This window comes from Choloepus didactylus, chromosome 5, assembly GCF_015220235.1.
Source record: "Choloepus didactylus isolate mChoDid1 chromosome 5, mChoDid1.pri, whole genome shotgun sequence".
Taxonomy (NCBI): Eukaryota; Metazoa; Chordata; class Mammalia; order Pilosa; family Megalonychidae; genus Choloepus; species Choloepus didactylus.
The window spans coordinates 48505875-48518609 of NC_051311.1; the positions used below are offsets into that span (position 1 = coordinate 48505875).

The following is a 12735-nucleotide window of genomic DNA, read 5'->3' on the forward strand; positions in this document are numbered from 1 at the left end:
TGTAACTTGTCTTTTCATCTCCTCTGTACAAAAAAAAATCTGATAAAATGATTTAAACAAAGAATAGGAGAAAAGAAATGAAAACTGGAATACAGTCAGCTCTTTCAAGGAACTCTCAGTAAAATGGAGCAGAAAAATGGTGGGTAGCTGAAAGGGGATGGGCAGTCATGAGAAGGTTTTTATTTTCAGATGAGTGGTATTAAAAGTTTGTGTAGTGATAAGACTAATCCAACAGAGAGAGAACTTATGTGGCAGGAGAAATGAAGGTACAATTGTGGGAGTTACGTCCTTCAGTACATATAGGGCCCCTTCACAGTTGGAAGGATAGCTTTAGATGGAAGCATGGACAAATATTTCATCCACAGTAACAGAAGGAAAGGCAGAGTTTAACAATAGAAATGAAAAGGGTATACTTACTATGGATCCTGAAGAAATAAAAAAAATCATAGTGGATGCTATGAACAAGTGTATGCCAACCAGCTAGACAATTTAGAGGAAGTGGACAATTTCCTGGAAACATATGAACAACCTAGACTGACCCAAGAAGAAATAGAAGACCTCAACAAACCAATCACAAGCAAAGAGATCCAAGCAGTCATCAAAAATCTACCTACAAATAAAAGCCCAGGGCCAGATGGCTTCAAAGGGGAATTTTACCAAACTTTCCAAGAAGAATTGACACCATTCCTGCTCAAACTCTTTCCAAAAACTGAAGAAAAAGGAACACTATCTAACTCATTTTGTGAAGCTGATACCAAAACCAGATAAAGGTATGACAAAAAAGGAAAACTACAGGCCAATCTCCCTAATGAATTTAGATGCAAAAATTTAGATGCAAAAATCCGAAACAAAATACTTGCAAATCTAATCCAAAGACACATTAAAACAATTATACACCACCAGCAAGTGGAGTCCGTTCCTGACATTCAAGGGTGTTTCAACATAAGAAAATCACTTAATGTAATTCAAAACATTAACAAATCAAAAGGGAAAAATCAAATGATCATCTTGATAGGCACTGAAAAGGCATTTGACAAAATTCAACATCCCTTTTTGATAAAAACACTTCAAAAGGTAGGAATTAAGGGAAACTTCCTCAATATGATAAAGGGCATATATGAAAAACCCACAGCCAGCATAATACTCAACAGTGAGAGGGTGGAAGCCTTCCCCCTAAGATTGGGAATGAGACAAGGATGCCCACTGTCACCTCTGTTATTCAACATTGTGCTAGAAATTCTAGCCAGAGCAGTTCACCAAGACAAAGATATAAAAGGTATCCAAATTGGAAAAGAAAAAGTGAAACTGTGATTATTTTCAGATTGTATGATCTTATATTTGGAAAATCCTGAGACTTCAACACCAAAGCTACTTGAGCTAATAAAAAAATTCAGCAGAGTGGCAGATATAAGATTAATCCACGTAAGTCAGTAATGTTCCTATTCAGTAATGACCTAACTGAAGAGGCAATAAAAAAAAATTCCATTCACAATAGCAGCTAAAAAAAATTCAAGTACCTATGAATAAACTTAACCAAGGATGTAAAAGCCCTCTACACAGGAAATTACAAAATTTGATGTATAGAAATAAAAAAGGACCTAAATGAGTGGAAAAATATTCCATGCCCATGGATAGGAACACTAAACATTGTTAAAATGTCAATTCTACCCAAACTGATTTACAGATTCAATGCAATTCCAATCAAAATTTCAACAAACTACTTTGCAGACTTGGAAAAGTTAGTTATCAAATTTATTTGGAAGGGAAAGTGGACTTGAATTGCCAAAAACATCCGAAAAAAGAAGAGCTAAATGGAAGGACTTACACTTCCAGACTTTGAAGCCTACTATGAAGCTACAGTGGTCAAAGCAGCATGGTATTGGCATTAAGGTAGACATATTGATCAATGGAATTGGATTGAGAGCTTGGAAATAGACCCTCAAATATATGGTTGACTGATTTTTGATAAGGCCCCCAAATCCACAGAACTGGGACAGAACAGTCTCTTCAACAAATGGGGCTAGGACAACTGGATAGCCATAGCCAAAAGAATGAAAGAGGAATCCTACCTCACACCCTATACAAAAATTAATTCAAAGTGGATCAAAGATCTCAATATAAGAGACAACACAATAAAACTCTTAGAAGATAATATAGGGAAACATCTTCAGGACCTAGTAATAGGAGGTAGCTTCTTAGACCTTAAACCCACAGCACAAGCAACAAAAGAAAAAATAGATAAATGGGAAATCCTCAAAATCAAAAACTTCTGTGCTCAAAAAACTTTATCAGAAATGTGAAGAGGCAGCCAACTCAATGGGAGAAAATATTTGGAAACCATGTATCTGATAAGAGACTGGTATCCTGCACATATAAAGAAATCCTACAACTCAACAATAGTACAAACAGCCCAATTATAAAATGGGTAAAAGATATGAAAAGGTATTTCTCTGAAGAGGAAATACAAATGGCTAAAAAACACATGAAAAAAAATTAATCTTCGCTAGCTACTAGGAAATGCAAATCAAAATCTCAATGTGATACCATCTCACACCAATAAGAATGGCTGCCATTAAACAAACAGGAAACTACAAATGCTGGAGAGGATGTGGAGAAATTGGAACTCTTATTCATTGCTGGTGGGGATGTATAATGGTACAGCCACTGTGGAAGACAGTTTGGTGGTTTCTCAGAAAACTAAATATTAAATTACCCTATGATCCAACAATTCCATTCCTCAGTATGTTCCCAGTATTTTTGAAAGCAGTGACATGAACAGACGTTTGTATACTGGTGTTAATAGCAGCATTGTTCACAATTGCCAAGAGATGGAAACAATCCAAGTGTCCTACAACAGAGTGGATAAACAAAATGTGGTATGTACATACGATGGAATACTATGCAGCAGAAAGAAGGAACAAGGTCCTGAAACATATGGCAACATGGATGAACCTTGAAGATAAAATGCTGAGTGAAATAATTCAGATGCAAAAAGAAAGAGATTGTATGTTACCACTTCTATAAATCTCTGAACAATGTAAAATCAATGTCTTAGAATATAGAATGTTGGGGACCTAGTGATAGACAGAAGCTAGTGAGGGGGAATGATAATCTAATATATTCAGACATGTTAATGATGGTGAATTCAAAGATGTGGGAATGGATAGAGGTAACAATTGCTTGTTAATGGGATTATAAGTATCAGAGTTGTATTGAAGGTGAAAAGGATTGAAAGGGTTTGTTTAAAGGCATGTTTACAACAGATCAGCACCACTAATATAGATAGGTTCTTGCATGCTATACTTCTAAGGTAGGGCACTAGCACAGAGAGTTGAAAACAGACGGATATATGGGAAAAATCTACCTGTTGCCTACTAAGGACTATAATTAATAGGAATACCTTACTGGAATCACACACATACTAGGGACAAATAATTAAAGGCTTACAAGAGCTATGAGGTGCTTTGGGTCATGAGAATTGTTTAAAATGGAGAGTGATGAGGATTGTACAATTAAGTGATGATATTGTGAGATACAGATGGATTATTGTGGACATAAGTCCATATGAATAAACTTAACCAAGGATGTAAAAGCCCTCTACACAGAAAATTACAAAATTTTATTTATAGAAATAAAAAAGGACCTAAATGAGTGGAAAAATATTCCATGCTCATGGATAGGAATACTAAACATTGTTAAGATGTCAATTCTACCCAAACTGATTTATGGATTCAATGCAATTCCAATCAAAATTTCAACAAACTACTTTGCAGGCTATGTGAACTTAGGAACCCCTACTTTATAAGTCAAGCCCTTGAACCTGAGGCTTGCTTGGGTAAAACTTATGGTTGTAAAGGGGAGGCTAAGCTCACCTATAATTATGCCTAGGAGTCACCTCCAGAGAGACTCTTTTGTTGCTCAAATGTGAACTCTCTCTCTCTAAGACTAACACTGCAAATAAATTCATAACCCTTTCCCTGACATGGGACAGAACCCTCCTCCCCTCCAGATGAATGAGTCTTCCTAGCTACATGAGGCATGGATTCCAGGAATGAGCCTGACTCTGGCATTGAGGAATTAAGAATGCCTTTTTGACTAAAAGGGGGAAAAGAAAGGCAACAAAATAAGGTTTCAGTGGCTAAGAGAATTCGAATAGATTCAAGAGTCTATCCTGAGTGTTACTCCCATATAAGCTTCACCTAAATATGCCAAATGACCACAGTATGATAAGCCCAAGTCAACAATAGTCCTGAAAATAAAAAGGGGGGCAGATTGCAAGTAGGACATTAGAACTTTTGGTAGAAAAGTGCGAACATTCTATTCCTGGTGAAAATAGGATACAATATTATCAGCAGATAATGTAAAGGGTAGGAAGTATTGATGATATGAGGAGAGAAAAGGTGTGGTTACCTAGAAGAGTGAGAAAATGAACTAGAGGAATGTACTAGAATTATATAAATGGGATCTTTTGTGACTGGCTTCTTTCACATAATATAATAAAGTTCATCAATGTTGTAGCATGTATCAGTACTTCATCCCTTCATATAGCTGAATCATATTCCATTATATGGATATACTATATTTTGTTTATCATTTCATCTTTTAATGGACATTTAGGTTGTTTCCAGCTTTTGGCTATTATGAACGATGCAGCTATAAACATACATGTACAAGTTTCTGTGTGCACATATGTTTTCATACAATTTTGTATAATTGTTGGGTCATATGGTAACTCTGTGTTTAATAATTTGAGTTGCTGCCAGACTGTTTTCCAAAGTGGCTGTACTGTTCAAAATTTTTACCAGGCAGTGTATGAGGGTTTTGATTTTTCCACATCCCTGCAAACACTTGTTTCTGGTTTTTTGATACTAGCCATCCTACAGGGTGTGAAGTGATATCTCATTATGGGTTTGATTTGCATTTTCTGATGACTAATGATGTTGAGCATCTTTTCACATGCTTGTTTGGCCATCTGAATATTTTCTTAGGTGAAATGTCTATTCATATCCTTTGCCCATTTTTTATTGAGGTTTTTTACTTTTTATTTGAGTTGTAAGAGTTTTTTTTAATATATTCTAGGTATAAGACCATTATCAGATCCATGATTTGCAAATATTTTATCCCATCCTATGGGTTGTTTTTTCACTTTCTTCATTGTGTCCTTTGAATCACAGACTTTTGAAATTTTTATGAATTACAATTTATCTATTTTTTTTCTTTTGTTGCTTGTGCTTTTGGTGTCCTATGAATCCTTTGTCAAGTCCAAGGTCATGAAGATTTACCCATATGTTTTCTTCTAAGACTTTTATAATAATGAAAACAATAAGGAGCAGAGGGTTAGCTGATCCACAGTAGACAGAATGAGAGCAAAAATAAATGTTTGTTATTGTAAACTACAAATATTTTGAAGTTGTTTATTAATACAACATAACCTAGCCTACGCTGACTGAAACAAAAATGAATAACAAGTAGCTCAGTTAATGATACACTATTATCATTGCATAGATTAGCATTATAGGCTATGAAGCATAAGGATTAAGAAGATGAACTCTGGAAACTACCTAGATTTGATCCTGGCTCCCTTACATACTAGACATTTGACCTTGAGCAAGTTACTTCCTATCTCTGTGTCATAGTTCCTTGGATAATGATAGTACTTAACCCATGGAGATTTTTTGTGGCTTAAATGAAATCATCTTTGTTTAGTAATAAAAGTAAGTGCCAGGCTTAAGCTATCTTAGCTTGGGATCTTCAAACAGTAAAGGACTGATTAGCTAATAATTCTTTAGGAATACAGTCCAAGAGAGTAGGGATGAATGACAAACTATATACCAAGTATTTCTATAATCAGTTTTGGGGAATAGAGAGAAACAATCATCATAGCAGGAAGCTATTGCCTGTTGAGTTTGGTATTAGACACTGAACTTCTCCAGGTTTTAGCTATAGTATGCTGCTTTTGAATATGGAGTTCTGGATGGATAATTCTCTCTGAATTCTGGTGCCTAGTTCACAGATAGGTAGATGCTGTGTGTCAGAGTGGCCTTTCATTAGACTGGGGCAGACTTCTCTCCTACTGAGTGTGATTTTTCTTCTCTAGCAAAAAGACAAACCCAGCCCCTAAGTTAAGAAAGTGTGTAGTCCCATCTACACAACTTCCCCTCTTCTAATATTTTTCTTAAGCATCCCACCTCTACGTTACATTCTAGGCAAAGTTCTCATAATGTCTCCCCCAATTTTTTTTTATTAGAGAAATTGTAGGTTTACATAAAAATTGTGCAGAAAGTACAGAATTCTCATATACCCCCACACATAGTTTTCCCTATTTTTAATACTTTGCATTAGTGCTGTAACTTTGTTACAGCTGATAAAACAATATTGTTATAATTATATCATTAATTGTAGTCCATAGTTTACATTAGGGTTCTATGGTTTTTCCTAAAATTTTTATTCTGGTAACATATTTGCAACTTAACAAATATCTCCCCAGTTAAACAGATATACATATACATATGTAAATAAGCAAGTATTCCTGGATCATTAAAAGGAGTGGAGGTTGAATTAATACACCCCTTAAGACATATAAAATAAATGGAATTGTTTTATTGTATTTTTGTGTAGTCAATACATAGATATACAAGGTTGGAAGAATAAGTAGACAATAAAAATGTATACAGAGATGGGAACCTAAGATGGTGGCCAGGAGAGACGGAGCAAAAAAACACCTCTGTGAAAAATACTAGATAAAAGCCAGAAAGTGACCCAGAGCTTCAGTTCCAGTGATGCGCCAGCTGGACAAGGTCTGCTAAATCCACAGGGACCGTGCACTTGGTGAAACCAGGAGTCTGCATTCTGAAACCAGTGACTAAGCTGCTGAATATCCGGCAGCCGTGCTGCAGTGTGGGGAAACTGAGGGTTAGCATTTGGAGGCGGACTAGTTCTTTTTTAAAAAAAACCCAAAAGCGGCTGCGGATACGGCAGTGAGAACTGCACAGTGAAGTGTAGCAGGAATGGGCTGTGTGAATGCCTCAATATCTGGCATGAAGATAGCCTTTTGCACACCCACTGCTAATTGTCTCCAAATGAGGAAGGCAGAGGTTAGCCAAAAGGGGAAAAACCATGCCCCCTGCAGCCATCTTCCCAGTGGGCTGAGAACACTCCTGCCCAGCACCGGAGCCACAGCCCAGAGCCATAGCAAAAAAACCCAGTGTGACAGGAAGTGCGTCCAGCAACACACATATACACCACAATATTGGGCATGGACAATAGCCTTTCGTGCACCCGCAGCTAATTGTCCCAGAGCTGGGAAGGTGGAGCTGTGTGAAAAGAGGGAAATTAACATGCCCCATTCAACCATCCTTTCAGTAGGCTGGGAACACACCTACACAGACCGGTGGCCCAGAACTGCCCTTGAGGGATGGCAAACATTTGTGATGTAGCACAACCTTCCCTCAGCAGGGGCCCTAGAAGGGCACAGCTTGGAAGAAGGACTCACTCGGAAATCCCAGGGACCATACGCCGGTACTAAAGACTTGTGGGTCAGCAGCAGAGACAATCTGTGGCAAGACTGAAATGAAGGTTTAGACTCTTGCAACAGCCTTAAGTCTCCAGGAACACCTGGGAGGTTTGATTGTTAAAGCTGCCCTCCCTCCCTAACTGCTCAAACACCCCACATTCAGGGTGGACAGCACCAACAACACAGCCAAACTTGGTGCACCAATTGGACCCCACAAGAATCAGACCCACACACACCACAGACAAAGTTGGGGAGAACTGACTTGAGGGGAATTGATGACCCATGGATGCCATCTGCTGGTTAAAGTGTATGCTACCAAGCAGTAGGTCTGACAAATTAGAGATTCATCCTTGAATAATCCTACATATCCTAAAAGAAACCTATCAAGTAAAGCAAATGCCAAGAGCCCCAAAACAACAGAAAATTTTAAGGCATATGATAAAACCAGATGATATGGATAACCCAAACGCAAACACCCAAATCAAAAGATCAGAGGAGACACAGTACTTGGAGCAATTAATCAAAGAACTAAAGACAAACAACGAGAGCATGCCACAGGATATAAAGGACATAAAGAAGACCCTAGAAGAGCATAAAGAAGAAATTGCAAGAGTAAATAAAAAAATAGGTGATGTTAGGGAAATAAAAGAAACTGCTGACCTTAAAAAGATTCTGGATACCCATGGTACAAGACTAGTGGAAGCTGAACAATGAATCAGAGACCTTGAGGACCACAGAACAGAAAATGAAAGAACAAAAGAAAGAATGGGGAAAAAATCAAAAAATTGAAATGGACCTCAGGGATATGATAGATAAAATAAAACATCCAAATATAAGACTCATTGGTGCCCCAGAAGGAGAAGAGAAGGGTAAAGGTCTAGAAAGGGTATTCAAACAAATTGTTGGGGAAAACTTCCCCAACCTTCTACACAATATAAATACACAAAGCATAAATGCCCAGCGAACTCCAAATAGAATAAATCCAAATAAACCTACTCCAAGACATATTCTGATCAGACTGTCAAATACTGAAGAGAAGGAGCAAGTTCTGAAACAAGCAAGAGAAGAGCAATTCACCACTTACAAAGGAAACAACATAAAACTAAGTAATAACTACTAAGTGGCCACCATGGAGGTGATAAGGCAGTGGCATGACATATTTAAAATTCTGAGAGAGAAAAATTTCCAACCAAAAATACTTTATCCAGCAAAGCTCTCCTTCAAATTTGAGGGAGAACTTAAATTTTTCACAGACAAACAAATGCTGAGAGATTTTACTAATAAAAGACCTGCCCTACTTCAGATACTAAAGGGAGCCCTACTGACAGAGAAACAAGGAAAGGAGAGAGAGATATGGAGAAACATTCAGTACTAAAGAGATTCCATATTGGTTCATTAAAGGACATTAAGAGAGAAAGGGAAAAAATATATCTGACAAACATAAACCAAAGGATAGGATGGCTGATTCAAGAAATGCCTTCACAGTGATAACATTGAATGTAAATGGATTAAACTCCCCAATGAAAAGATGTAGATTGGCAGAATGGATCAAAAAATATGAAGCATCAATATGTTGAATACAAGAGACTCAGACACAAGGACACAAAGAAATTGAAAGTGAAAGGATGGAAAAAATATTTCATGCAAGCTACAGCCAAAAGAAAGCAGGAGTAGCAATATTAATCTCAGATAAAATAGACTTTAAATGCAAAGATGTTATGAGAGACAAAGAAGGCCACTACATACTAATAAAAGGGGCAATTCAACAAGAAAAAGTAACAATCATAAATGTTTATGCACCCAATCATGGTGCCACAAAATACATGAGACAAACACTGGCAAAAGTAAAGGAAGCAATGGAAGTTTCCACAATAATTGTGGGAGACTTAAACACATCACTTTGTCCTATAGATAGATCAACCAGACAGAAGACCAATAAGGAAATTGAAAATCTAAACAATCTGATAAATGAATTTGACTTAACAGACATATATAGAACATCACATTCCAAATCACCAGGATAGACATTCTTCTTAGTGATCATGGACCTTTCTCCAAAATAGACCATATGCTGGGACATAAAACAAGCCTCAATAAATTTAAAAAAATTGAAATTATTCAAAGCACATTCTCTGACCACAATGGAATACAATTAGAAGTCAATAACCATCAGAGACTTAGGAAATTCACAAACACCTGGAGGTTAAACAACACACTCCTAAAATAAATGTTTATAATGTAGAATGTAGGGGAACTAGCAATAGAGAGCAATTCATGAAGGGGGATTGATAACCCAATAAGAACAGATAAGCTATTGTGGGTAAATTTAGCATTCTGGGAATGCCCAGGAATGACTATGGTTTGTTAATTTCTGATGGGTATGGTAGGAACAAGTTCACAGAAATGTTGCTGTATTAGGTTATTTTCTTGGGGTAGAGTAGGAACATGTTGGAAGTAAAGTAGTTATTTTAGGTTAGTTGTGTTTTCTTACCCCCTTGTTATGGTTTGTTTGAAATGTTTTTTTATTGTATATCTTTTTAAAAAAATTTTTTTGATATAGTTAATTTAAAAAAAAAGAGTTAATTAAGAGTTAATGACAATCAATGCAATATATGATACTGGAGTGGATCTAAGAATGGAGGAGAAAAGCTCAAGGGGGCATAAGGAAAAATTGGAATATAGAATTTAAGCTTTATATCCATATTAATTTTCTTGAATTAACTTCAGTTAAGTTAATGACATAAGTGATTAGCCTTGTTCATAGGAAATGTACATGGAAGTGTTATGAGTTCAAGGAGTATGATATATGCAACCTGCTCTCAAATGTTCAGAAGATGATAAATGGGTAGATGGATAATTGATAGAAAAGTAATGGATATAGTTGAAAGAAAGAGGGAGGGAAGGAGAGAGTGAGGGAGAAAGGAAGGAAAGAAGGAAGGAAGGAAGGAAAGAAGGAAGCAAAGAAAGAAAGAGAAAGAAAGGTACTGCAAAGGTAGCAAAATGTAAAATTGGTAGATACAGGTATCTGGGGATGTGGGGGGTGTTGGAGTTCTCTGTATGGGGTTTGTATTGTATTTGCAACTGTCCTATATGTTTGAAATTATTTCAAAATAAAAATTTTAAAAAAAGAAGTTTAAAAAAGGTATACAGTGAAAACTCATACTTCCTAGCCCATCAGCCCCATTCCTATTAACACAATTCCATGGGTAACCAGTTACAGTTTCTTACATTACCTTCCACAAGCAAACACAAGAAAATATGAATATATATACTCATTTTTAACCATTTGTTACACAAAAGTGAGCATACTAAATTCACGATACTACACTTTGCTTTTTTCAATTTATGTAGCTTTGAGATCTTTTCTAATCATTGCAGAGAGACATTCCTCATTCCTTTTACAAATGCACAATATTTCATTGTATGGATGAAACATAATTTGGTTGAACAGTCACCTATTGATAATCCATTAGGTTATCAAGATTTTGTTATAAAAATGCTACAGTGGATGAAATTATACTAATTATGTAAAGAACTGGAAACATTGTTTGGGAACAGGTGAGCTGATCAGGAGGAGGGGGAGTTTAGGCAATTCTAGTAATGAAGTTTGAGGGCAGCTCTGTGCAGGGCTGGATAATAGCATTTTAAACTTGGGATTTGTGAGGGGGGAGAGACAAAGGGAAACCAGAAAATGAATGCAGGAACATGAATCACAGATAAAGAGATACAACGGGGAATCAGGAAAAAAATGAGACATAGAGGATGAACAAATGAGGGAGCAGGAAAGCAGGGGAGGTATCGTAGATGAGGTCAGAATTGAAAAATGTGGGAAATGCAGGTAGAGAGACCAGAGACTTCCTCTTCTCTGCCCTCTCTGCACTCCCCTTAAACCCCCTCATGCAGCAAGACCAGCTCTTCCCTATCACATTGTCTCCTAGCACAACAGCTCCACTGCCCTCCCTCCTTTGTGATAGACAGAGAATTTTTTTCTCCTTGCCTTTCATGTTCCAAAATCTAAATATTACACACATTATTTAACATTTAATTTTTAAAGTTTTATTAACAGTATTAGAACTTTTTAAGACATTTTTGTCTAAAATAAAATAAAACTGTATTAGACATTTTTGTTTGGGTTTCACATAGAGGAACAAGCAGCTGCCATAGCCAGTCATGGCAAATTTGAGGCAAGAGGCACAAGTAGATCTGTAGGGATTTTGAGGATGGTGGAGATGTTGTAGGTGTAGGAGACAATTTTACAGATCAAAGAACCAAAATGAACAAACAACCATTAAAAAGATAAACTCTATGAAAAGAGTATCATCACAGGAGAGTTTGAGCAATTGCTTTCTGTCACACACACACACACACAAATAAAATAAAATTGTTCACTGTATTTGATTTGCAGTAGGTAAACTGAAACATGGCATAGAAAGGCCAGATTTGAAAAAAGAACCCAAATACCCAAGACAAAACCACCATCAATATGCAGGGGCAGCTGCTTATAGTGATGTGCCTCAAAGGGTTACACACAGCCACATAATGGTCCACAGCCATCATTCCCAATAATGCAAACTCTGTGGTCCCCTAAGAACGGTAGAGGAAGAGTTGAGTAACATGTTCAGTCAAAGATATTGTCTGCATCTCAGGAAACAGCAATCCCTAGAGCATCATGGGGACAATAATGGTTGTGACCAGGACCTCCAGGACAGAGAGGTGACCAAGAAAGAAATACATGGGGGACTGCAGATGTTTTTCAGCACAGACAATCATGATGATAACTGTATTTCCCATTAGTATCACTGAGTATAAGAAGAAGAAGGTAGCAAAAAGAATATGGTGTAGTTCTTCAGAGCCAGGGAAGTCAAGAAGATAAAATTCAGTGGCACCAGAGTGATTGCCCAACATTTAGTCCAGTGCTCTTGCTCCTTGTAAGCAAAAGAGATATAACACTGCTTTTGATCTCAAAAGGGTAAAAACATTTCCAGTTTAAAGAACAATTCCTCTCCTGTTCATAGACTCCACAACATAAACAGCTCAGTTTCACCTGTTACTGTTCTCTGTACAAGGTTGATGTTAATATTTTATAGAGAATATATAATGTATGAAGATAAATTTATCTGTCCAAGAAGATGAGCACTAGTCAATAATACTGTACTATAGGCATGAAAACCCATTCACCCAGGTATGCACCATCATCTCTCAATTCACTGTACATCCTGCCT

At 36.9% G+C, this 12735-nt stretch overlaps 1 pseudogene; it reads right to left on the minus strand.

Moving 5' to 3' along the window:
• Positions 1-11547: 11547 nt before the first annotated feature.
• LOC119535285 lies at positions 11548-12418 on the minus strand (annotated as a pseudogene).
• Positions 12419-12735: the final 317 nt, after the last annotated feature.